At 38.2% G+C, this 18,057-nt stretch overlaps 1 protein-coding gene across 6 annotated transcripts in view; it reads left to right on the top strand.

The window, feature by feature from the left end:
- SGCD (sarcoglycan delta) overlaps window positions 1–18,057 on the top strand; it is a 1,031,224-nt gene that overhangs the window by 577,250 nt on the left and 435,917 nt on the right. The window contains exon 1 of one of the 6 annotated variants that reach the window (NM_001144123.1): window positions 13,733–13,808. The exons of 4 other annotated variants lie outside the window; for them this stretch is intronic. The gene's annotated coding sequence lies outside the window, so the exon portion shown is untranslated. Of the gene's footprint in view, window positions 1–13,732; window positions 13,819–18,057 lie in introns of those variants that run through there. One more of the 6 variants, XM_085001532.1, reaches the window with a different exon arrangement.

The following is an 18,057-nucleotide window of genomic DNA, read 5'->3' as shown; positions in this document are numbered from 1 at the left end:
AACTGTTGAAGTTGATCACGATGGAACCATTGGGGAAAATCACCTTGCCATTGAACACAGTGATCCACTAATGTTACAGAAGTGTTTTGCTTCTATCCATTCTAGCAGATACTTAATGAGTACGTGCTCTGTTAAAGGCAGGGTTAAAGGTATATAAGGCAGTTTTTGCCTGTATTTAAATTAGAATGGGAGCATTTTATCCTTGGATCTATGCTTTAATTTTTCCAGTAGTCTTATCTGTTTCTACTTAGTTTTTTATTAACATATCCACAAGAAATACTAAAGGACTCCCTGATTGATTAGGAGAAGGTAAGGAGAGAAGAGATAACCAGACAGTGCATCTTGGGACAATAATTGTATTTCAGAAAGTAATTCCTACCCAAGTAAGTGAAGAAGTGATAGTGAGTCATATCCTGCAATCACAGCCACTGGCCCCAGGTGGCAGCATAGATATCAGACAATGTGTATCTGTTGCCCAACACTTAAAACAGTATCTCTCTGTGGGACTCTGCCCATGTCATTTCAGGTCTCACTCTTTGATGCAAGTAATGAAAAGTTTATCTTGATGACCTACTGTCTCATTCTAGATCAGAATATGCTATAGCACATCATTTATGAGCTTTAATAATCATATAAATTCTTTCATCTGCAATCTACTGAAAAATATTATCAGAATATTTTTTACTCTGTTTAGGTGGTTTAGATTTATTTTTTCCAGATTTATTGATGTATACAATTAACCTTAAAATGGTATTTAAGGTATGCAACATTATTATACATACACACCTTGTGAAAAGATTACTGCAGTCAAGATAACACATCTATCACCTCACATGCTTACCTTTTATGTGTGTGTATAAGAGAAAACACTTAAGATCTATTCTCTTAGCAAATTTCAAGTGTACAATGCAATATTATTAACTACAGTCACCATACTGTCTATTCAATCCTCAGAACTTATTCATCCTACAACTGAAAGTTTGTGCACTTTGACCACTATCTCCTCATTTTTCCCTAACCCCAATCCCTGGCCACCACCATTCTAATCTCTGTTTATGAGAGTCTGACTTTTGTAGATTTCACTTATGAGAGAGATCATATAATATTTGTCTTTTTGTGTCTGGCTTCTTTCCACATAATATCTTCTGGGTTTATCTATGTTGTCATAAATGGCAGAATATTCTTCTTTTTATGGATGAATAATATTCTGTATTATTTATTTGCAGTACATATATCACATTTCCTTTATTTATCTGTCTGTGGACATGTAGGTAATTTCCATATCTGGGATATTGTGACTAATGCTGCAATGAACACATGAATGCAGATATCTCTTTGAGATCTTGATTTAATTTCCTTTTCAGATATAGATAGGTAGGAGAAAATATTTGCAAGCCATATATCTAATACAGAGTTACTATCCAAAATATATATATGCGATTCATACAACTTAATTGACTAAATATGTGTGGCATTATTTCTAGATTCTCTATTCTGTTCCAATGGTCTATGAATCTATTTTTATCCTAATACCACAGTGTTTTGATTACTGTACCTCTGTAGTATGTTTGAAACCTAGAAGTATGGTGCCTCCAGCTTTGCTCCTCTTTCTCAGGATTGCTCTAGTTATTTGGGACCTTTTGTTGTTCCCTAGAAATACGAGGATCGTTTATTTCAATTTATGTGAAAATGGCTTCTGAATTTTGATAGGGGTTGTGTTAAATCTGGTTTGCTTTCATTAGGATGGACATTTAAACAATACTCTTCATGTTCATGAACATAGGATTGGGCATTTTCCATTTAGTTCTGTCTTCTGCAGTTTTTTTCATCATCGTTAATATTTTTCCAATATTATAAAAGATTCTTTTATACTCCTTGGTTAAATTTATTTCTAAGTATTTTATTTTTAAAATTCCTATTCTATTCTGATAGGTTGTTGTTAATGCATACAAAAGCAATTGATGTTTGTATATCGATTTCATATACTGCAACTTAACTGGATTTATTTTTTATTTCTACCAGTTCTTTTGTAAAATATTTAGGATTTTCTGTATATAAAATCACACTACCTACGTACAGAGACTAACTTCTTCCTTTCCAGTTTGGATATCTTTTACTAATTTTTCTTACCTGATTGCTGTGGCTAGGACTTTGACTGATATGTTGAATTGGTGTGGGCATCCTTGACTTGTTCTGACCTTTCAGCTTTTCACAGTTGAGTGTGATGTTAGCTGTGGACTTGTCATATACGGTCTTTATTACAAAGAGGCACATTCTTTACATGGTTTGTTGTGAGTTTTGATCATGAAAGCATGTTGAATTTTCATCAGATTTTTTCCTGTTTCTGTTAAGATAATTATATAATTTTTACACTTTTTCCTATTAATGTGGTGCATAATTTTCATTTATTTACCTATGCCAAACTATTATTCATCCCAGGGATGAATCCTAATTGATCCCTATGTATGATCCTTTTAATGTGCTCTTAAATTCATTTTGCTAGTACTTTGTTGAGGACTTTTGCATCTGTGTTCATCAGGGATATTGGCCTGTAACTTTCTTTTCTTGCAGTGTCCTTATTTGCCTTTGGTATGAGGGTAATGCTAGCCTCATAAAATGAGTTTGGGATTGTTTCCTCATCCTCAATTGTTTGGAAGAATTTGGAAAGAATTGTCATTCATTCCTCTCTGATTAATTGGTAGAATTCACTTGTGAAGCCATCTGGTCTGGACTTTTCTTTGTTGTAGATTTTTGATTATTGCCTCAATCTCCTTGCTAGTAGTTTCTTTGTTCAGATTTTCTTTTTCTTTGCAATTCAGTATTTGTAGAGTATATGTTTCAGGGAATTATATATCTCTTTCAGGTTGTCCAATTTCTTGGTGTATAGTTGTTCATAATACTCTTTATGATCTTTTGTATTTCTGTGGTATCACTTGTAATATCTCCTCTTTGATTTATAATTTTATTTGTGTCCCTTCTATTTTTCTCTTTGCAAGTATAGCTAAAGGTTAGTCAGTTTTGTTTATCTTTTCCAAAAGCAACTCTTTGTTTTGTTGTTCTCTTTCATTTTTACTCTAGTGTTTTATTTCCTTTACTTCTGTTCTAATCTTTATTATTTACCATTTTCTGCTAACTTTGAGCTTAGTTTCTTCTTCTTTTTCTATTTACTTCTGTATAAAGTTAGATTGTTTACTTTAGATTTTTTTCCCCTGATGTAGACATTCATCACTATGAAATTCCCTCTTAGAATTGCTTTGCTGCATTTCATAAGACTTAGTGTATTATGTTTTATTGTTATTTGTCTCAAGATGCCTTTTGGTTCCTCTATTGTTTTAATTTTTTAACCCATTGTTTGTTCAAGAGTGTATTGTTTAAGGAGTTCCTCTTGTGGCTCAGTGGTTAACAAATCCGACTAGGAACCATGAGGTTGCAGGTTCGATCCCTGGCATTGCTCAGTGGGTTAAGGATCCGACATTGCCATGAGCTGTGGTGTAGGTTGCAGACATGGCTCGGATCCCGTGTTGCTGTGGCTCTGGTATAAGCCAGTGGCTACAGCTCTGATTAGACCCCTAGCCTGGAAACCTCCATATGCTGTGGGAGTGGCCCAAGAAATGGCAAAAAGGCAAAAAGGCAAAAAAAAAAAAAGAGTGCATTGTTTAATTTCCATATATTTGTGATTTCTTTCAGCTTTTCTCCTATTATTAATTTTTAGTTTCATAACATTGTGGTAAGAAAAGACACTTGACATGACTTCAATCTTAAATTTGTTAAAACTTGTTTTGTGGCTCAGAATATGACCTGTTCTGAGGATTGTTCTACGTGAGAAGAATGTGTATTCTGCTTCTGTTATAGGGAATGTTCTGTATATATCTGTTAGGGCCATTTGGTCGATACTGTTTTACAAACCTGCTGTTTCCATATAGAATTTTTCTCTCGATAATTTATCCATTGTTTAAGTGAAGTATTGAAGCCCCACACCCCTCCTATTTTTGTATTGCTGTCTATTTCTCCTTTCAGTTCTGTTAATATTGGCTTTACATATTTAGGTGTTCCAATGTTGAGTGCATTTAAACATACAGTTATTAAATCTTGCTGATGAATAGACGTCTTTATTATTATACAGTGACCTTTTGTGTCTCCTGTGATGGATTTGACTGGTAGTCTGTTTTTTCTGGTATAAGCATAGCTGTTGCAACTATCATTTGGTTACCATTTGCATGGACTATCTTTTACCTTCCCTTCCCTTTCAGCCTGAATGTGTCCTTAAGATTTTACATTTTGTGGTTACTATGATGCTTACATAAAATATCTTACAGTTATAATAGTCTTTTTTCAGCTGCTAACTACTTAACTTTGAAGTTAAATTGAACTCAAATTTACATTTTTACTTTTCCCTCCCCCATTTTATGCTTTTGATATCACACTTTATGTTCTTCAATATCATTTATTCATTAATGAATTATTATAGTTATAATTATTTTAATGTTTGTCTTTTAACTTGGAAACTATAGTTAAAAGGAATTTAAATACCACCATTTTCAGTATTAGAGTATTCTGAATTTGACTATATGTTTATCTTTACCAGTTATTTTTATACTTTCATTTTTCATGTTGTTACTTAACATCTTTTCATTTAAACTTGGAGAACTACACTTACTATTTTTATAAGGCAAGTCTAGTGTAATAACATTCATTAGTGTTTGTCTGTCATTAAAGAACCATTTCTTATTACTAGAAGTGCTCATTATTAGTAAAATAGTAAACATTTATCAAGCAACTTTTAGATGCAAGATAGCATAGTAGTTCTGGATTTTCTTATCTCTGTCTCTAATACATATTAAATGAACTCCTTCTAAAGAGTAAATTATTTGAAATATATAATATGGAAGTTTTTTTCCTTGGCAGCTTTTGACTTTTTTGGTGTACCTTTTTAGGGTTTGGTATTGAATTTTGAGAGTGGCTTTTGGTTTGAAACAGCATTACTCATTCAGAGGGCTTATAATTAGCTTGGAGTTCCTGAATAAAACTGTTGTATTCTGTTTTCATTGAACACTAATGTGATTATAAAAGCAAAAATGAGTGATGCTATCATTTTTGCAAGTATAGGTTTTACTTATTTCTGCCTAGCATGTAGTGCCTATCATGGAATCTGGCCCATTTTTATTGATCAATAAATTTTATTTCCAAATAAAAAATGTGATATTTCAAGAGTTTTACTTTCAGCAAGTTGTAAAACAATGAGAAATTATGGACCAGGATGAAATTTTGGAATAATTGATCACTTTTTTTTGTATGGTGAAAAGGAAAAGGTGCTTGAAAGTATCTATACAACTAGACCAGAATTTGCTTTGTACTGTTTAATCAATTTCTTTAAAAAAGATATATTTGCAGTGTGTTTCATTACTGGTCACATTAAATTATCAGATGTGTCAGTTCCTCTTCAAAGTAATGACATAGCTTGAGAATCCTTCACTGTGCACCATGCATATATTTGAATTTCCAAAACAGAAAATGACTTCAGCTTAGACATTGTGTCTGGCCAATGGAGATATTCTGAAAACTGTGGGTCATTGATTTGTCACTGAGCCAAACTACTTGGTCCAGATTTGCTCCATACACACACACAAAAAGTCTCTTCAAAGTCAACCACATAATTTTGCCCTTGGCCATTGAAAGGCAGGATTGGATTTGCTCCGTCTGTTTTGAAGAGCCAAAGCAGGGTGAGTGTCATTTCCCATCAGGTATTATTTGTGAAATGAACCCTTAAATGAAAGACTGGCATAATGTTACTGTTCTAATTGTCTGCCACTAGTTTAACTCTAATGCAGTTGGTTTGGGCTTGTATACAGCAAATAATTTTTCTATCCTTTGACTAAATACTGCCTCTTAATATTTCTTAAAGAACCTTTCCTTGGCAAGATTATTAATATGTCTTGAGTGCCATATCATCCATAGTTTACACCAGACTTTTATCTGCCTACTATTTTTACTCAAACCCCTAGTTAGCCTACTCAGTCCATGTGATGGAGATGGAGCTTATTCCTTCTCTTTAGTCATGAGGGTTTTCATAGGAGCCAAATATGGGCCATTTGATGGCCTCATACTTGCTGGTCATAGGGATATGTTCAGGTATAAGCATATGGCTTAAGCTGGGCTACCTAGTTTCCTTTCTGGGAAAGATCTTTTTTTGCCCCTGTGAAAGTGAGTGTGTGGACCACCTGTGGACATCCAGCCAATGGAGGGAGCAAAACTGAGAATGAAACCTAGAAAAAAAGATAGAGCCTTGATTATATTTTAGTTGCTACATTCCTTCCCATCTTAAGGTCCTGTTGGTGTTAAAGTAATATGATTTAGGGAGCTCTATTTTTTTCCCCATGTGACTAATTTGAATGAGGTCTGATTGCTGTAACTGAAAGGGTCCTGACAAATGCTTCTTTCAGACTTATGCCATAACTACTTTGTACTTCTATAAGACTCTGTCTCAGCTCAGCCTTCCCCCTCAGGTGCCTGGAACAGCTAATCCTGTACCCAGCAGTCATAAGCATCCTACTGTAACAGAGAAGAGCAAACCTGACTCCATACTGGATCTATTCATTTAGTGCTTACCTTTGTGGTCTATTGCCTAGCTCTGCACCTTTGTTAAAAGAATGTTGTCTATAGCTTATAGCCTGAAATATATGTGGTAACCCATTCTCAAGTCTCTGACATTTAAAGTATAACATTTTCCCATGAATTTAGAGATAGAAATTTGCAGACTGGAGAATACGCTTTGTCTTAGAGGTTTAAAAGCACATGATGACCAGACCTGCATATATGTCTACAAGAACAAAGGATCCTGGCAGCAAAAAGTTTGCAACAGCCAGCCACACCCTTCTCCCCTTTAGTATAGAATAAACCTGAATTCTACCTTGTGGAAGATAGTTCTTTGGGACACTAGTCCATCATCTTCTCCATCTGCTGGCTTTCCAAATAAAGATGCTATTCCTCACGTCAACATCTCATTTCTGAATTTATTCTCCCATGGTGCAGCAGGGAGTATGAGCTTGGACTCAGTAACACTCAGGCCTTAAGGGCTTTGCCAGGTACCTGACTTGGTAATTATCTCATTTAGATAAATATGTGAATGGCTAATTAGTTTTTGAAAATATTTATTTTTTAAAGGAAAACTCTGAATGTAATATAACATTTTAACATGTCAAAAGGATAAGTGAAGTTTGAAAAACTCAAGATTAAAAAACAGAGTTGGAGTTCCTGTCGTGGCTCAGTGGTTAATGAATCCGACTAGGAACCATGAGGTTGCGGGTTCAATCCCTGGCCTCGCTCAGTGGGTTAAGGATCTGGCGTTGCCGTAAGCTGTGGTGTAAGTTGCAGACTCGGCTTGGATCCCACATTGCTATGGCTCTGACGTAGGCTGGCTGCTGCAGCTCCAATTCGACCCCTAGCCTTGGGAACGTCCATATGCCACGGGGAGTGGCCCAAGAAATGGCAAAAAGACAAAAATAAAAATAAAAAACAGAGTTATACACATGTCCTTGCTCTTAGTTTAAAAAAAAACAAACAAACCTGCATTCACTTACTTTAAAACATCCCTTTTACCCGCTGCCCCCAAGAGCTAGGAATGGTGCAAGGAACTAGGATGCACTAGTGAGCAAACAAGCCTAGGTCCAGCATTCATGGAGAATATTCATTTTCTATTAGGAAAGAGTGATATGGATCAAATAAAAACATATTACATCTATGATAAATGCTGTTTGGGGTACATATGTTACAGGGGATTGTTGAATTTGGTGTTCAGATAACTGGATCCAAGAGAAAGTGTAATGGAGTATGAACTTGAAGGTTGAATAGGAGTTAAATAGAAGAAAATATGACAGTGAAGGTAGCATCCAGGTAAAAGAAACATCTTTTCAGAAGGAGAAAGAGTAGCTTTTTTGAAGATTCTCAAGTGGAGAGATACATGATTCTTTGAAGTACTGGAAGAAGGGAAAGTGGCAGCAGATGAGACTGAAGAAGTAGACAAGGGACCTGGCCAGGCCTGGTGAGGCCAGGCCTCTCTTTCAAGCAGGGACAAGCCCTCTAAGGAGTTCACTGCACAGAGTGACACCAGCAGCTTTATGTTTTAAATGTTCAACTATCACCGTAACTTGGTGGTTCTTGAATCTGGCTCATATTAGAATCATCTTGGTTGGTTAGGGGCCCTCAAACAGATTTTGTTACCTAGGTTTCTATCCCATTGCAATAGAATCAAAATCTCTGGGTTGAGCCCTTACCTGTATTTACCTTAAAAGCTCCCTTCAAATGGGTCTTACATAAATATGGACTTGAGAATCACAGATGTAAACAAACCATGGTGAGAGTGCTCATGATAGAGCACTGTCTGAAGCTGGCTGCTCAGTGTGACTCTAGGTGACTGCCCCCCAAACCCAATACTACTATGAATTGCATTAATGGTGAATTCTCTAAGTGAGAGGATGTGCCTCTGCCTGCTGCATTAGCCCCAGCACCCCTACAAAGTCTGTGCACATCTCAGCACCACGTTTTAAGAAGAAATTAGCTAAACTGAACCCTTTGTAGAAGAAAGCAAACCAAATGTTGAAAGGAATCTAAACCGTACTGAGGAGAAATGATGTACTGGTACTGCATGTGTTTAGTAGTTTTCACAAATAGGTACGTTTAAAAATTTTTTATACCATTTTAAAGTTACTTTCCATTTACTGTTACCACGAAATAGTAGCTCTATTCCCTGTATTGTACAATACATCCTTGAACCTATCTTGGACCTGATGGATTGTACTTCTCGCTCCCTCACCTCTGTAGTGACCCTCCCACCCCTCACTGGTCATCGCTAGTTCTCTGTATATTTGTCTGTTTCTTTTTGGTATATTGATTAGTTTGTTGTAATTTTAAGATTCCGCATATAGATTATATAAGCATTTGTCTTTTTCTGTTTGACTTATTTAGCCTAATGCCCTCAAGTTCACCCATATTGCTGCAAATGGAAAAATGTCATTATGTGAAATTTCATACATATTTCATATATATATCACATCTTTATATCTCTAATCATCTCTTGGTGGACATTTAGGTTACTTGCATATCTTGGCAATTGTAAATAATGCTGCTGTGAATGTGGGAGTGAATGTATCTATTCAAATTAGAGGTTTTGTTGGGGTGTTTATATATCAAGGAATGGATTTGCTGGATTATATGGTAGCTCTTTTTTAGTTTTTTTTGAGACACCTCCATACTATTTTCCACAGTGCACCAATTTACATTCCTACTAACAGTATACAAGTGTCCTTTTTTTCCACATCTTTACCAACATTTGTTATTTGTGTTCTTTTTATGATAGCCATTCTGACAGGTGTGAGTTGGTATCTCAGGGTTGTTTTGATTTGCATTTCCCTGATGATTAGCAGGGTCGAGCATCTTTTCCTATGTTGAGTATCTTTTTAATGTGCCTGTTGGCCATCTGCATTTCCTCTTTGGAAAAATGTGTGTTCAGTTATTCTGTCCATTTTTTAATTGGGTCATTTTTTTGTTATTGAGTTGTATGATCCGTTTATGTATGTTGGATGTTAATCCCTTATCAGTCATATCATTTGCAAATATTTTCTCCCATTTAGTAGGCTGTCTTTTCATTTTGTTGATGGTTTCCTTTGCTCTGTAAAAGCTTTTCAGTAAGGTTTCAGGCTACAAAATTAATATATAGAAATGTGTTGCTTTTCTTTACAGTAACAACAAACTGTCAGAAAGAGTAATTCCCCTTTAATATCACATCAAAAATAATAAAATTCCTAGAAATAAAACTACCAAAGGAGGCAAAAAACCCTGGACTCCCCAAATTGCAAGACATTAATGAAAGAAATTTAAGATGACACAAACAGATGGAAAGATACACCATGTTCTTAGATTGGACAAATCAATATTTTTAAAATGACCGTTCTATCCAAGGCGATCTACAGATTCAATGTAACTCCTATCAAAATACCAATGGCATTTTTCACCAAACTAGAACAAATAATTTAAAAAGATGTATGGAAACATAAAAGACCCCAAATAGCCAAACCATCTTAGGAGAACAGAGCTAGTGTAATCACACTCCCTGACTTCAGACTATACTACAAAGTTTTACAGTCATCGAAATACTGTTACTGACCTTAAAACAGACACATAGATCAATGGAGCAGGATAGAAATCCCATATGTAAACCAATGCATTTATAGTCAATTAATCTGCATATGACAAAGGAAGAAAGAATATACAAAATGTCTCTTCAATAATTGGTCCTGGGAAAACTGGACAATTACATATATAAAAGAATGAAATTAGAACATTCTCTAACACTGTACACAAAAATAAACTCAAAATGGGTTAAAAACCTAAAAGTAAGACTGGCCACTATAATACTCCCAGAGGAACAAAAAAATTGGCAGAACGTTCTTTGACATAAATTTCAGCAATATTTTCTTTTTTGGGGGGGGTCCATTTCCTAAAGTAATGGATGCATTTAAATTGCAGCAATAATTTAACTCCTAAAAAAAGGATGATTTGGAGTCTCTATTTTCCAGTAAGTCCAAAACTTGTTCATAGATATATTAACAAAGGAAAGTTAGCTCAGGATTAATAGATTAGATACAAAACTCGTTTAACGTCCTATAGGGCAGTAAGCCATGACATTTGGGATTATATTTTCTACTGAAGAGAAATAACTTGTATCTTTAGTAGATAAAATTTCCCAAGTCAGTGTGTAACTTGAGTGTATTTGGGATCTTTATTCAGTAGGACACAGTGAATTGAACGAGGCACATTTCCCTTCATTCTCGAGACATCATCTTAAACAGTTGCCGCACATGACTTTGAAAGAATGTGACCACCTTTTGGCCTGATTTTCAGGTTCGGGATAATTTTTCTTAATGTTAGAAGAGATGCGTAGCTTTTCAGGATTTTCCAGCTGGTAGTAATGAAACCGGGTCCCAAGCTAAGGTATTGACTTCCAAATGCCCATGCTGAAATGATCCATGGAGTAAGTCTTTGGAGAGACCTCAGAGGAGCATTCCTCAGATGACGTCATCAATATTCTGCCTTTGTATAAAGTCTGACCTTGGTCTTTCCAGTTGTTCTATGGGATTTTTGTTGTTGTTGTTCGTTTGTTTTGTTTTGTTTTTTTTTTTTTTTTTTTTTTTTTGCTGCTGTTGTTGTTGTTTACTAAAACATTTGCAAACCAATCCAAATTAAGAACTACCCTTCCTCTTTTATTTTCCCCAAGGAAGCCGGGCACCCAGACATGGTTAGTATGTAGTGAGTGGTTCAATAACCAGTTCCTAGGATTGCTTCTACAGTGAAGGCTCTGGAACCCCAGATAGAAAGCTGATTCTTTAGAATTTGTAGAAGCTGTTTTCTCAGGAAACTTTCTTCCTCAATATTAGGGATTTTGTTTTGTAGTTGTTAATTTAGGACATTGCAGTTGCCAAACATGAGGATTGCAATCGCTAATGGTCTTCTATTTTTAGCAGGGTAATCTTGAGCTCTTAAGGCTTGGAAAGAAGGTCCAGTTCTCTGCAAATGACACTTTGTTCAGCCTTGTGTAACTGACTGCAGATTTGGTCTCACTGGTTACCTTGCCTGTGAGTTAATCTTGAGGCAAGACTTCAGTGTTGTGTGTAGAGAGTAACTGAAACGTAGCTGTTTGGTTCTGATAAAGCATTAGGAACTTGGCTATGTCTAAGGTAATAGGCCCTTTCTATGTAAAAGTAAGGTGGCAGAAAACTTAATCAGTTCATTAGTTTATTCTAGGAACTCAAAGTAGATGTGAGAGTACAATTTTGCTTTTAGGCAAGAGAAAGGGTCTGGGTTTTGCTCAATGTAAAAAAGAAAGAGAACTAAACTGAAATGTATAGGCCGTGTCATAAACACATGGCATGGATTTTCTCATCAAAGCCTAACAATTCTGTGGGGTAGATTCTATTCTTACCCCCATGTTACAGATGAGGAAACTGAGGTACAGGGAGGCTCAGCAAACTAACCAGGAGTCACAGCCGTAGTGAGAAACAGCTAAGATTAGATCTGGGCCACCGATGCCAAGCCTGCTCTTATGAAGGTTAATGATACTGCCTTTCCCAATGATGCTGGGATGGAGAAAGCATATGGAAAATTAGCGCACATGTTGCTTTCTAGCATCCGTTCTGACTTTAAGGGTCTTTGCACCTCTGGACAAGTCATTTCGTCTCTGTGGACTTCCATTTCCCTGTGTAAAATGAAGGGTTGAAACAATTTGGATTAGCAGGTCTCTGGGGTTCCCTCCTACTCTGAAGTTCTTTGATTCCTTAATTGCATCCTGACCTTAGAGGTGCTCATGCTTCCTTCCCCACACACAGATGCACACACTGACTGCTTCCCAAGGCAAAAGTCGAATCCTGCTGAACGTAGCCAGTGCAGTTGGATGCTAAACTTCAGATCCCAAATCTATTATTTACAACAGCCCCTGAGGAACACACAATACTTTTACAATCTGGCCATCCAGTTCTTTAAAATCAGTTGCTAGTGGGATATGGTTTGGGAATGTAAAATATTAATACCCCCACAAAGAAAAGAAAAATCTCAAAACAAAGGAGGCACTCTCTTTAAATCATCTTTTTTTTTTTTTTTATAGTATTGCCTTGACAACTTAGCTTTGGCTCATTAGATACGGGGTTTTCAGTGTGGGGGAAGAGGAGTGCCCTCTTCATCTATTTAGACATTTCCTCCTTTTTTATGGAAAGAGGAAATCTCAAAGGTAGACCGTAAAATCCAGAAGAATGTACATGGGATGGGACATCTCGGAGTGTCATCCAGAAATAATCACAGGTGCAGAGGATCAGGACACCTTCAGATTAAAGGTGCATTCTTTTCTCCTTTGCATTTCCTGTAACCGTAACACACAGTGCAACAACCTGCAAAATGTTACATCTTTTTTTTTTTTTTTTTTTTTTTTTTTTGGACCAGCACAGTTACAGAGCAGGGAGCACCAGAAGTGTCTGAAAAAAATAATTGCATTATTTTCAGTGGCAGCAGCAAAAGGTGCACATATCAGGTGAAGGCAACCATTCTGAAGTGCCTGAACCAGTCTGGAAATGCTAAAAATATTGTTCCTCCTTGAGCAATTGAAACTGGGAGCAAAGACAGAGGCAACAGCCAGCAGGGAGATCAATTTAGAACTCCCATCTCTCAGCTGTAACAGGCTCCTTATCAGGATTGGCAAGGGCTGGTGGGTGGGGGGGAGGTAGCCAACAGGGGTCATCTGGGGACAGAGCCAGTTAAAAAGGGGCAGAGTTAAGGAGAAGACAGAAGAGATGCCACTCCAGCGGCTAGCACCACAGAGCAGAGGCCGTGGGGACAATGAGTGAGAAATCAGAATCGGTTCTAGCAGCCCTGGTCTTTGTGGTTGTGAGTGTGGGCCCAGCAGACGCCAGGGGCGCCGATGCAGGGGAGCAGGGCCGTGCTTGACACATGTGTTTCCCATTGAGAGCTGGAGTGAGCCCAGTAGCTGGGAGTTGGCCTGACAAAGCCGTATTGAAGTACAGACAGAGTACGGTTTCAAAGCAGTCAGAAAAAGACCGGGAATGCTGTTCAGGAAATTCTTCAGGCATGGGCAGGGACTTGGCTGCAATTCTGCAGCTGGAAAATCTGACTGGGGCAGCTTCTAAACACAGGCTGGGCCTGCTCACCCTCCGCAGGCCCAGTGGCCGCCTCCTTCCAGCCTCTCCACACACGCCTCCTGGACTGTGCGGGGTTCTCACCAGCCGCTTTGTGCGAAGAAGACAAGAGAGGTAGGGGACAGTTAACGTTCCTGCATTTCCATGCTTTCTTGTCCTCTCTAAGCCTGCTGTTTGTTCTCAAGTACTCTGAGTTTTGGGTGTGTGTGTGTGGGTGTGTGTGTGTGTGTACAAGTTAGAACTCCATCACTCACATACTTGGTGTGGGTTGTAATCTTTTCTTTCCACAGCCCGCCTCAAGATGTGATTTTCAGCAGAGCAGAAATACTTGGGAAAGTTAGATGGGACCGGCAACACGACTGTGAAAAGGCAAAGTCTGTGAACTCTTGTGTTGTCATCCTGCTCCAACCTTCTGTAACTTTTCTACGTGCAAGGACAGTTCATTGGCAGGGAGGATAATTTTAGATGAAACTGTGCTCTTTGCTTCAGGAGAATTTGGAGAGAGGCATTTTTAGCAGAAAATGGCTCTTATTTGAGAGAATCGGAGTTTGAAGTTTCTATTTTGGATTACGCTTTCAGAGTGTAGGAACAGATCTGTATGTACGAGTTCCTGGCACCTTTTATTATTATGTGGGATTTTGACTGTCATTAAGAAGCTCAGTGATGTATTTGCCTAGAAATATGCTGGCTCAACATTTGTAATTCTGTTTCTATAATAATTTTCAATTTTTCTAAATTGAAGTAACTGTCAGTTCTCTTCAAAAAAATACTTCTGTATTTTATGAAATATAGACAACTGAAGAGTCACAGAAAACAGTCATTTACTCAGAAATCATTGTTAAAAGATAGAGATATAGTAGTGTGAATCTTATTTCATTGATTGGTTTGATTTCATACCTTACTGAAAGAGTGCTTTAAAAAAATCGAATTTTCAATAATTCTCTTTTCTATATATCAGCTATAAAGCCATACAGATTCTACCACCCCCCACAAAAGCTATACCTTATTCTATGCCTAGCTTCTACAAAATGCACGATATAATGTAATTGCACTTAAGAAACTGGTTCAGCTCTGAAAGAGCTAGATTAAATCTCACTACAACTTTGTGATTACTGGCAAAGCAATCAGTAACAGCAATGGAGTTTTCCAAAGGGGGCTTGGCCAAGCATCTTGTTGGGGAAACGGATGAATGAATGGATTTTTGGCTACTCCTTGAACAGAAGAAGGGTGGCTTGACTTCTGCAGGTGGACCTCTAGCAAAACAGGTGTGTGTTGACTTCAGGTCTCAAATCTCTCAATAAGTAGCTGATAGCAGAGAGTTAGATTATGAGTGAATAATGAGTAGGGGAGCCTGACTTTTTCCTGTCTTTTTGTAAGACCTAGGATAAGTGCCCAGACATTGTTTGTGGGTGAAAAGTCAGCCCTCTCAGCCAGCAATTTTATTTTCTCAAGAGTTTTGCTCTTAGCAGAGGGAATTGGGGACTGACTGGCAGCAGGAAATCTTATTCTGAGAGATGGCACACCAGTACTTTCTTCATAAACATCATCTTTGGGTTCTGTTGGGATGGAGAGGGCTTGGGAACTGATGGACCTGGGGCAAGGTAGGACCTGTAGACAGTGACTACACTTGTGTTGCCTACAGAGGGAGCAGGATGCCAGGACAGATTTGGCACCACTGTGAACCATAGCCAAGTGCACTGCTAGTGAAAAAGGAGACTCTGTAAGCTCCAATGTCATACTTTTCTAAATTTAGTCCGTGTCAAGCTTGAGCAGAGTAAGCGTGAAATAGCAACTTGAGGTTGCAGGAGTATGAACAGAGCTGCTTGCTACCCGGAAGAAACTCCATAGTTTCCCTCTTTTAGAAGTATAGGAGGGAAAAATCAAGTTCCCTTGGCATTTGAAAAGAAAAGATTAAAAAGTGGCGTGTGGAAGGGGATGGAAGAAGAAATCCAGGGCAGAGATGCAGGCTAGAAGGAGAGAGGCGTGGCCACAGAACGGAAGAGATCTGTGCACAGGAATGAAACACATGTACTAGAGCTAGAACTAGAACAGCAAAGCCCAGCAGTGACGTGTTCAGCCTGAATGGTGTGGTTAAACTGTGGCCTCGATGAGAAGTATTTTACCCTCTTCACAAAAGAAGACCCCATGGTCATTCTTCCCCACTGTGCCTCCTGGAAGTAATCAGAAGGCACGTTTAGTAAGAACAGCATTGCCTAAGGGCTCCGATTTCGTAAGTGAGGGGGGAGCAGGCTCTTAAGGCCTTATTTTTAACCCATATTTGTTCCGTCCAGAGATGTTCCTGCTGAGAGTGTTGAGTGAAGGGACCAGGTGGTGAGGGGTGAGGGGTCCCAGGGAGCCTAGCTTATTCAGGCCCTGCCTGTGGAACATTTCATCATCAAGACACACTTTTGCAAAGGAATGTAGAATGATACATATCCTTTTTTTAAGGCATGAATTTATTTGATTTTACTTCCTCTTTTATATTTTAAAAACACCTCTGAGGGCACGTACCATGTTGTTGGTGAATGTGTGATATTAAATACTAATATTAAAGTTTCATAAGGTGAGGATTGAATTATGGATTTGACCATCTGGCAGTGTTTAGGGCTCTCCTGTAGTCCTGAATGTCTTGACTTTGAGTGATTTAAAGACCCCCTTTTAACAAAGTGGGGGAAAAAGTTTCATCCCCCCATTGCTGATTTAACTACTTTTATTATTATTGTTATTTAAATATGTATAACCTCCAAATCCTTGCCTAGCTATTACCTCTCTATTTTAATCATTCTTAAGCATCTGTAACGCTAAAATCAATTTATGAATTAAATATAGAGAAAGGCTCTAATAATATTGAGATTATAATCATTAGTTTCTTAAGTAGAGGATGCTTTCCTGAAATTTAATAAGGCTAACACAGTGAACAGGGAGCTGACAGCTATCTAGAGCTTTTTGGGTTTTTTTGCTTTCCATGGGCTGCATGTGCAGCCTATGAAGTTTCCCAGGCTAGGGGTCAAATCAGAGCTACTGCTGCCAGCCTACATCACAGCCACAGCAATGCCATAGCCGAGCCACATCTATGATGTACACCACAGCTCATGGCAATGCCAGATCCCCAACCCACTGAGCGATGCCAAGGATAGAACCTGCATCCTCATGGATATTAATCAGATTCATTTCTTCTGTACCACAGTGGGAGATTATTTTGATTTCAGACGCCTATAGGGTTATAACCTGGACACATACTAATTCTCCCATGATTTTTTTCCTCTTCCCATGTCCCGTTCATTTGCATGCCATGATGTCCTTTGATCTGCACCTTGAAGGAATGTTTCCTGTCATGTCACACTCTGCTCCTTTCTCTGTTCATGACAATTAGAATCAAATCTCTTGTGGCCAACATGATTGTACACTGAATACAAATGCAGGCACTACAAAAGCATGGAAGTAGCCATTGGTCACGAATTGGATCTCAGTTTCTTAGAACAAAATGGGGGTAAATAAGTACATCAAAAGAAAAGAGAAAGAAAGACATCAGAAGAAACCTGGCAGAGAATTCTCAAGAGTCTTGAGAAGGTCTGAGAATCCCAGGTGCTTTGGAGACTCTACCTGAAAAGGTATTGATTGGGGCCAGTTCTGGTCCCATGGAATGACACTACAGAAATTTACGGAGGAGTAGCTCTAGAAACACCCCATCCATTTTTCTGAACATCCCAGCCACTTGTATGCATTTCAGGTGTTGGGGTTTTGCAAGAGATTTCATTTGAAAAGAGAGTTTTCATGCTGTATCCATGAAGCTTGCATTCAGCTCCAAGTAATAGAAACCCTGTTATAGAAATAGGAACCTATAAGGCCTCACTTTTGGTGCCTTCAGGTATAGACTACACCTGGACAGTCCAGGACTGTTGGAGCAGCTGAGCAATGTCCCCAAGGAAAATAGCTTCCTTTCTGCTATACCATTCATCTCCATGTGTCATGTTCAAGTCAGGACAGAGGTAGCAGGACATGAGGGTGAAAATATTTCTCTTGATGAGCCCTTGCCCCTTTAATCAGGAAGGGATCCCTTCCCATGCAGACCCCCCGGTGTCTCAGAATACATACCCACAATTGGGTGATGTCTCTTCCGGCCTCATGCAATTATATTACCGTGATGGGTAGAGGCCCTCTGGGTGTGGAATAAGAGCCCACAGACCAGAGTTCTAGCACTGTTGTCATAGTCCATTTCTTCTCTTTAAAAGAAGTGAACACTGAGAACAGAAAAAGATACATTACCTGCCCAAAGAACACAGGAATTTAGAGACAATGGCTCTTGTCCTTTAACTCTAAGTCTGGTGTGGACTGCTTATTATGTGTGTTGGCTTAATAGTGG

Source organism: Sus scrofa, chromosome 16 (assembly GCF_054392235.1).
Source record: "Sus scrofa isolate SSC_HxYL_T2T_F1_AM1 chromosome 16, Sscrofa_HxYL_maternal_Yorkshire_Landrace_v2.0, whole genome shotgun sequence".
Lineage (NCBI taxonomy): Eukaryota > Metazoa > Chordata > Mammalia > Artiodactyla > Suidae > Sus > Sus scrofa.
This window is presented reverse-complemented; position numbering and strand designations above follow the sequence as displayed.